The sequence below is a fragment of the Vicugna pacos genome, chromosome 13 (genome assembly GCF_048564905.1).
Source record: "Vicugna pacos chromosome 13, VicPac4, whole genome shotgun sequence".
Lineage (NCBI taxonomy): Eukaryota > Metazoa > Chordata > Mammalia > Artiodactyla > Camelidae > Vicugna > Vicugna pacos.
The window spans coordinates 26,521,648-26,530,595 of NC_132999.1; the positions used below are offsets into that span (position 1 = coordinate 26,521,648).

Sequence of the window (8,948 nt, forward strand, 5' to 3'; positions counted from 1 at the left end):
TGGGAGAATAGATGTAGGGAGGATAGATGCCTTTTGCCAAAGCAGGAAATTCTTTATTTCCCTCCTTCCGGCCGATTGGAGTTGGGGTTTCTGTTCTTCACAATGAAAATTCACCTTGTATGAGACGGAGTCTGTCTCTGAGCCTTGTTCTTCCTGTCATACTGCTTCTCTGTGGCCTTTAGGGGACATCCCAGTGCTGTGCTTGTTTGAATGCAATTGACTTTAATCTGTTAAGGGAGGGAGAGGAAGGGAAGTAATATGAGAGTCCACTCTGTGTCATCTACTGTCCTTGGTCCTTCACATGCTTTATCCCCTCTAATCCTCCCATTTCCTTATCTCCAGTTTGCAGGTGAGGAGCCTGGGGCCGAGGGAGGTTTACACACAGTATAAACACAGGCAGGTAATAGGGCTGGAATACAGCCTCTGTCTAGGATTTCAAAGCCCCTGTTCTCTCCATCCCCACCGTATCCTGTGCTATCAAGGTGCCTGATGGAGAATTAGTGGGGACTTGTGGCGTCTGGAAAGATTGGCAGTGGATGTGAGTGCAAGGAGTAAGAGGGCTGGTGCATGTGTGTGCATGCGGGTGCTCATCCATGGAGATGGGAAGGCAGTCAGGAGGGAGACGAGTGTTGAACGAATTGGTGTGGGATCAGCCCAAACAGCCCTCGCTTTCTCAGGACCCCCTCCTTGTCAGCCACCCTCCTGATTCCTCTTTGACGAGGCTCTTGCCTGGTGGCTGGGGGTTCGTTTGAATGGGGTGTCCTGCAGACCATGGGCCGTCCTTGCTCTGACAGGCTTGGGGAGGCTGCTTGAGAAGGTGCTTGTATCACCCAGGAGCCTGACTGTGAAGGCTGGTGGGAGGCTGCTCCGTCAGCAGAGGGAGGGGGACTGGAAGTGCAGGGCCGCCAGCAGGGGTCGGAAAAGGGCGGGGAGGCAGTTTGCTAGCAAGCTGGATTTCCGGGAAGGAAAACCCACCCTCCACCCCGCAGGCTGAGTTAAGGCTGCTTCAGGATGTCTCATTCCTGAGAAGGCTTTCTCAGAAGAATTCTATTGTCTGCCCTTCCAGAGGAAGCTTGTTCCTTAGAAGGCACAATGAGGACACGGTGGCCAAGGACACGGGGGGAAGCAGGGAGTCCTTGAGTTCTCTAAGAACCTGCTATAGGCTGCTTTTGGCAAGTGTTCAAGTGGCTGGACACTTGACCTTGGTGGAGCAGCCTGGGTCCTGGGAACGGTGGCGAAGTGGAAGAGTCAACCTTCTCGTGACTCTACCCAGCCCAGTCCCTCTGCAGCCTGTGGTCACCTTGACACCGTAACAGGGAGTGTGGGGTCTCACTTCTGCCACACCCCAGTGTGCCCTCTTCTTGGCCAGACAGAACTGCTCACTTGCTGCTCCTAGAGAAACATCCCAGGCTTCCTTTCCCACCTATATCTGCTCATCCTTCAGGGCCTGATCAAATGTCACCTCTCAGAAGAAGCCCTCCTGGATTGCCCCAGACAGTCATCTATGCCTACTTTCTGCAAGCATGTGTTATTTTCACCCGCATATCCTCACACCTAGCATCTTGTCTTGCATTTTGTCAGCACCCAATAAATATTTGTTGGTAAATGAATAGCCCCGACTTATATTAATGTTGTTACTATTGATAAAGGTTACGCATGAAATAAGTGATTGTACCTGTATATATTCAGGGAGGAAATTCAAAAGATCTTTTTGTTGAAACTTGCATTTTAATATTTTCTATCCAGGCTGTGTGGTTACTGCACCTACTTATCCAAACCTGTGTGAATGAGTGACAAGTGACTTCCTAGATGAGTGACAGGTCCCTTGTTTTGGACTGTGTCCTGTGTAGTAAGTCACCTCTCCTTCTGACCCCCATTTATAAAATAAGGTTACGGGGACATCTGATGCTGAGGCCCCCGTGAGCTGAATGATGCTATGGTTCTGGGTCTGAGACACTTAAAATGTGACCTCCCAGGAACACTTAGATTTTGAAGGAGTCACTTAAATAGAGGCAAGAAGCCTCAGTGGTGGGACTTCACCGGAGGATGGAACAGCAGACTTCCAAAGGCAAGTATTAACAGAACCTTCTAGAGAGTGACAAGGGAAGGACCCTTATGCAGCTCCCCGTGTATTGTCATTTAACTTGCCATGAATACACCTACCCCTCATTAAAACTTCATCAAAGACGAGACGTGGAGAAAATGTAAATGCGTATTGCCAAGGGAAAGACGCCAGTGTGAAAAGGCTATATACTGTGGGATGCCAACCTTATGACATTCTACAAAAGGTAAAATTAAGGAGATAGTAAAAAAACAAAAACCCAAACCAGTAGTTGCCAGGGGATATGGAATTGTATGGAGCTGGGGGGTGGAGAAGGAACAAACAGAGCGCAGAGGACGTTTTGGGCAGTGAAACCATTCGGTACAGTTCTGCAATGGCTGATACCTGGCATTATGCACTTGTCAAAACCCTTATTTATCTTTGTCTGACTTATTCACTTTGCCATACTTATGCCTGAAACTAACATTATAACTCAACTACACTTTAATTAAAAAAGAAAAAGAAAAAAACCCATAGAATGTACAACACAAAGAGTGAACCCTCATGTAAACTCTGGATTTTAGTTAATAATAATGTGTCAATATTGGCTCATCAGCTGTAGCAAATCTACCACCCTAATGCAAGATGCCATCAGTAGGGGAAATTGTGTGTGGAAGGGAGGGGTTTTGGGAACTCTCTGTACTTTCTGCCTAATTTTTCTCTAAACCTTAAACTGCTTAAAAATGAAAGTCTATTCATTAAAAAAATACTTAACCACACATCTCCTTAATCATAGCTAACATTTATATAGCACCTACCACATACTGGTATTGCTGTAAGTACTTTTTTGCATATATTGACTCTTAAATTTTCACATCATGCTTGTGAGCTAAGTACTATTATTACTCTCATTTTGCGGATGAAGAAACTGAGGCACAGCGAGTCAGGGAAGCTTGCCTGGGGCTGCACGGCTAGTAGCTGGCAGTCTGGCTGCAGAGTTCACACCATGCTGCACGGCGCGCTTCAGTCCCCATACCCGTCGTGTGCAGATATGTGCTACATCTGCTCAGGTGGCCCTCTCCCAGGGCCTTGCAGACCTGCCGCAGGCCGGGGTCGGTGACTCTTCTAGGCTCTCATACTCTCTGTCCTTGACTCTGCAGACACACCACGTTTAGCGTACATTTGATATCTTAAGGGATTGCTGAGGAAGGGCTTGGCATGTGTTCTGTTGAATCCCAGAGAAACTGTGGACCTCCGCTCAACTGCCAACTCCTGATTATCGAGGAAAAGGCAGCTAGCTGAGCGAGCTTGCCCTCCCGGCCCCCACTGCTTCCTTCTCTGATATCCCAGGGCCGCCTCTTTGATCACCTGCTCCATCCCGGCTTGGTCTCCATGTCAAGGCTACCACTGAAGTTTATTAACTGTGTCTACTTTTTTCTGATTGTTGAACATAAAAATCATGCTGGCCGCACCGCTGCCCTTCAACTCTGTTCTTGTTCTCCACGTTTCCTCAAAGTTTTATCTGCAGAAATTCTCATTTCTGGGACGGAGTTTAATCCAAGCCAGGAGATGAGAACTCATTTAGGAAGACAGAGCATTCACTTCCAGTGTCCTGACCTCTTGAACGTCATTTCCTGGCCAGCCAAGACAAAGAAAAGGAGTGGGGAGACTGAGCTCGCCGCGTCCTAAACACTATACCACAGGTCCCACTCAGTGGACGCCCTGAGTCTCCTCACTTCACGTTGGTTCTTCTGATCATAGTCACCAGACCCTGGAGATGTGAGGGGAGGTGATCTGAATTCCCTTCCACTGGGAAGCTGGGCCTCGCCTGGGACTCTGGGGGCTGGGCTCTCAGTGAGGACCGAAGGTTGCAAAGCCTGAAGCTGAAGAAGGTCTGGAGATGTTGTGCAGCTGATTAGAAAGCTGGGGTGAGTGGCTGAGGAATCCCTCCCCGTACACGCTGGCTCTGTGTCAGCCACACCTCGCCTCTTTCTCTCCCTCCTCCCCACCGGCCAGGTCCAGTGCCCTCCCTTGGTGCCCCTTGTTTCCTGCTCCTTTCCCTGGGCTTACCCTTAGCCTCTGTCCAGGCTCAGCTGAAACATCAATTTTTTGTCAATTCCTTCCTCCCCTTGCAGAAGCCCTGCTGTGTGTGCTCAGAGGATCCTGAACTTCCCCTCACATAACACCTAATTGTAATGAATAAAGTCATGGTTTGACTTTCTAGTTAGTTGATAAACCACGGAAGGGGAGAGAATGTCTCTGTCTTGTTGGCCATTTGGTCCCTTCCTATGGTGTCTGGAAGAGGGGAGCACACATTAAGTATTTATTAAATAAAGGAATGAACTCTCAAGTACCAGGGTAAAGAGATGGGCCTCAGAGCCAAGGTCACCGGCCAGAAACCACCAAAAGGAAGGCAGCAGAAATAGCCTATGTGTTCGTTACATTCTGTGCCCCATTAATGTGTGTTTAATAAATGAAAGAACATTGATTTCACTGTGCTTGGAGGTTGGACCCCCTCCACTCCCCAAATTAAGTAAGCCTTGAATGGAGCAAAGCAACTTTTCCTCCAAGAATCAGAAGGACTTGTGCTAATATATTCTGGGGGAGCTTTGGACCACAGATTAAAAAAAAATGAGAGGTCCCCCCCGCCCGCCCCAACCACTTCCTTGAGGATGCACTGAATCACAGTGAATGGTCAATTGAGCTGCCAGCAGGCCCATTAGAAAGTGGGTTGTCAGAGACTCATATTACGTAGGATTAACATTAGGCATCTCTGTCTCAGCCCAGTGAAAGGCCTCAAGTGTCCTTGGAATTTCAGCGACCTTTCCCCATCAATGACGACATTGTTCTCCAGCCCGATGGCTTAATTCATGGGAAATGCAACCCACTCCTCATCATCGCTGCCCACCGCATCTGGGATCGGGGCTGAGGGCCTGGGAGCGCTGAGCTCCAGGCGCTGCGATGTTACACTTTCCTTGCCCCAAACCTCCTGGGCCGCAGGGGCTCCTGAGAGTTTGTTTTCAGTATCTCTTTACAATCTTTGCCATAGTGTTCGCTGAGAATTAGGAGGGAACAGCACGGGTTCTAGGAGCCTAACAGGTCTTAAACATGTCAGCCGCAGTGTTCTTCTGATGCAGCAGGCAACACTGCCGATGAGAAACCACCTAGTACTCAGGCAATGGTGTGGGGTCCAGAGCGCAGACATGAGACAGCAGGGGACGGGGGAGGGCACAGCCACTAAAAGAATGACTCAGCCACTGAGGATAGGACATAAACCGGTTAGAACCAACGAGGCCCAGGGTGGTGGAAGATTCGACTTCCAGTAGACCCGAGCCTCATTATACGCTCACTGTCATACATTATTATGCTGAGTGACACACCCACAGGTGCCATGACAGTTCCACGGCTGGTTATAAAAGGCCAAAAAGTGAGCAGTGGCCTAATTCCTGGGAATCCCTGCCCTTTCCCCAAATAATTGGAATAATCCTCCCACTTATTAGCATATGAAATTACCGAGCCCATAAAAACTGACCACCTCCCCACACCTTGTGGCTGTTCTCAGTTTCCTAGTTGACCCCATGCTCTGGGGCCACCTCTCACCTGCTGCCTCTTTCTCTCACCTTCTGAGGTGGCCTGCACTCTGTGCAGGGTGTGTATCTCCCGGAATAAAGTCACTTTCACTCTACTATGGCTCGCTCTTGAATTCTTCCCTGCGTGAAGCCAAGGATCCCTATTGGATGGGGTGCATCCGGGGACTCGCCTGGGACCTGGGACCTGGCCATCCTCTCCTGCCCCATTTCCCTGCAACAGGCCGCTTCTATTTAGGGGAGGCACAATGGAATGGCCGTTTGCATACGTGGGTCTGAATCCTCTCTACACCTACTTTGCTGCCTCCATTTTCCTGACTAGGGGTCTGTGGCTCAGAGCACGCAGCAACTGAATGGGCCGCTGGAATTCAAACATTGGGTGGGTGGTGGGGGGTAGTTATCTACTAAACACCTACTTATGACACAGTATATTAGGGATTTTAGATTCTTTTCCTCCTCTATTTCTCGTAGTAGCCCTGTGATACAGAAACTAGCAAAGGCAGAGTTGGTTAATTCTTTTTGGGTGCAATTCAGCATCATTAGGGAAACCTCCCCAGCACCTCGGCAGCCAAAGCAGAGAAGGTGAGTGACCTGCAGAGCAGAATGAAGGGACTGTGTCCCCGACCACGACCCTACAGGGCCTTCCCGGGACAGACCCCTCCCCCATATCCTCTGCTTTAGCTCCTCTCTGAAGCACCTGGATAGTAGTCCCTGATGCACATTTCCTGAGTTTTTCAGATGCTAAAACCACCACCAAGGAAGAAATTACTTGATGATCATGAGCATGCAGCCCCCAGACCTTCTGTTGCCTAGGGGTTGATCACCATCAACCAGTCAGAGAACTGTGCACAAGCTGATCACACACCCGCAACCTCCTCCTTCACCTGGCCTTTAGAAAGGCTTTACTGAAACCCTTTAGAGAGTTCAGGGGATTTTTGAGCAAGAACCATTTGTTCTCCTTGCTCAGCCCTACAATAAACTTTTCTCTGCTCCAAATGTCCGGCACAAGTTCTTCACAAGTTCCTGGAGGGTTCATGAGGCATTAGAGCAGAAGTGAGGCAGGTGAGCTGCTGGGAGGTGGGGGTTGTTGTGGGGGACAGTGGACTTTAAGAGTCTCAGAAGAACCATCTGGAGTGATGTCAAGGCCCAGTGTGGGGCCATTACTGGGCAGTTGTGGAAGCACATGGCAATGGCTAGTGGCGTTGAAGGGCAAGAGGCCAAGGAGAAACAGACCCTGGGGTAACTCCTTCCCCTCATCTCCTGGGTCTTTCCCACTATTCTGTGTGGGGATTGGATGAATGCAAGTCTCCAATCACTTTGAAGGCTTGAGTATCAGCCTTCACCAAAGCTCTATTTCCAAGGGCGAGAGAGTACCATAAACATCTCTATGTTAAGGTCCACTTTGCCCGTGTGACATGTCCCCTGCAGTGTGGAAGCAGAGATCTCAGATACAGGCTGGGCTGCCTCCCCTGCGTCTTTCTCTACATTGGGTCAATAGAAGATGAAGACAGTTCTGATCACTGAATACATTTTTTTTTTTCATCCGGGCACTGCCTTTACTCAGGCAGCCCTGGTTTCCTGCAGCAGAGGTCTGGGCTGTAATAGAGCTGGTCTTATTTTATTTTTTATTAAGTTCATGAACTTTGGAGGAAGGAACTTGGAAAAAAAAGGTCTCATTACCTCAGGAACGAAGGCTCACGCTTCTTTCCATGCCAGACGTTGGTGTGGCCTTGCTTGTTATAGACACAAATAATCCAGGTGGAAAACTGCAGCGGAGTGGCCAGGAGAAAACAGGATGGCTTCTTGGGGTGAAGCAGGTGGGGTGGGGGAGGAGAGGTCAGCGAAAGGTCAACCTAAAGTGGGGAGATTCTGAGTGAAGTCACGCAGACTTCAATTATGGCTAGACGTTTGTATAGCTTGACTTTGTGAGAACAGAATCTGCCATAGACCCTTCCAGAAGCCAGATTAATGGGAAGAACATGGGTCTGGATTCGGACGGATTTGGCTTCAAATTCCAATTTGGCTGCTTGCGATGAGCTGCATGACCTACAAGTTTCCCAAAGCTCCTGGGTTTCGGTTTCCAAATGTGCACGATGTAGACAAATATCCACCTGGCAGGACTGTTGCGGGGACTGGACGAGACCCTGCAGGAAGAGTGTCAGGCACTGGGATTAGAAAGAGAAATGTGGTACAAGGTTGCCAATGTCCCGTTAGTTTCTTTCTGCAAAAGAACGTTATTGTTTCCATTTGGTCCAAGGCTGGGGTGAGGGCTCCAGGGTGGTTAAAAAGCTGCTTTGTGGCAGCAGAGAGAGGCTTCAGGTAGAAGCCTGGACACCACAGGGGCTTTTCAAAGGCCTTTGCGTTCCAGAGGCTCCTAGCCATGCTTGAGGGCGAGCCTTTCCAAGAGATACTCGCCCCGCCCCGCCCGGGCACCAGGCAGCCTGCGGAGGTGAGTCAGGTGGTTGCCATCTTCCTGTTGCGTTTCACCTGCTCACGCAGGACGTGGCTCTCCCGGAAGGCACAGGGCTGGGGGTCAGCACGGGCAGAACCCAGGGCGGGCAGATCCAAAGGGGCCTGGTTCAGGTTCTTCTCCATGAGCAGAGGCTTCCAGCATGTGATGGGTTTTACCCCACACCTCTCGGGAAGGCTTCTGCATGTCCTGGAAGAGGATGTGGCCGCGGCACTGGTTTTGCATTTTCAAGAGATGCTGGGTACCCTGACACTTCTCGGCCAGTTCTTGGAAAAAATGGCCCACGCTCTTCAGAGTCACGTCCTCGCAGTGGAAACAGAAGCCCAGAGAGAGGTAGGTGTAGGAGACCCCCGATGTATGTTGACCAGACAGGTCACGGCAGCCTGCACCTCCGCGGAGTAACGCTGACGGATCTGGGAGCTCATGGTTGATTGGCAATAAGGAGCTAAGCTCAAAAAATAGTGTTTGCTGGTCCCGGAGGCTGAGAGTAGCAGAGTGGCTGGTTCTGAAAGTTGCAACTGGAAATAAGGGAGGAAGGGGTGTCCCTGGGTCTGTTTCATCCAAACACTGTTGAAGCAAGAGACAGATCTGCGGGACCACTGAGTACATTGCTCACGATCACATTCTATAAGGAAATATATTCTCGAGTTATCCAGGGCAGTGGCTCACATGATTTAATTACTAACTGACCAGGAAGACTGCCGTGCTGGAGTTTACTCCTCTGCAAAGAGCTGTTGGAGGAGTGCTGAACGTCAGGGCCCGCGCTAGGACAGTGTTCGCCCAGCTTCCCTGTTGATGGGAATCTCCTGGTGGCACTAGCTAAGTATTACAACTTTCTGGCTTCATCGCA

At 49.9% G+C, this 8,948-nt stretch overlaps 1 pseudogene; it reads right to left on the reverse strand.

The window, feature by feature from the left end:
- Positions 1–8,002: 8,002 nt before the first annotated feature.
- On the reverse strand, positions 8,003–8,523 carry LOC140701009 (ferritin light chain pseudogene; annotated as a pseudogene).
- Between the last annotated feature and the right edge of the window lie 425 nt (positions 8,524–8,948).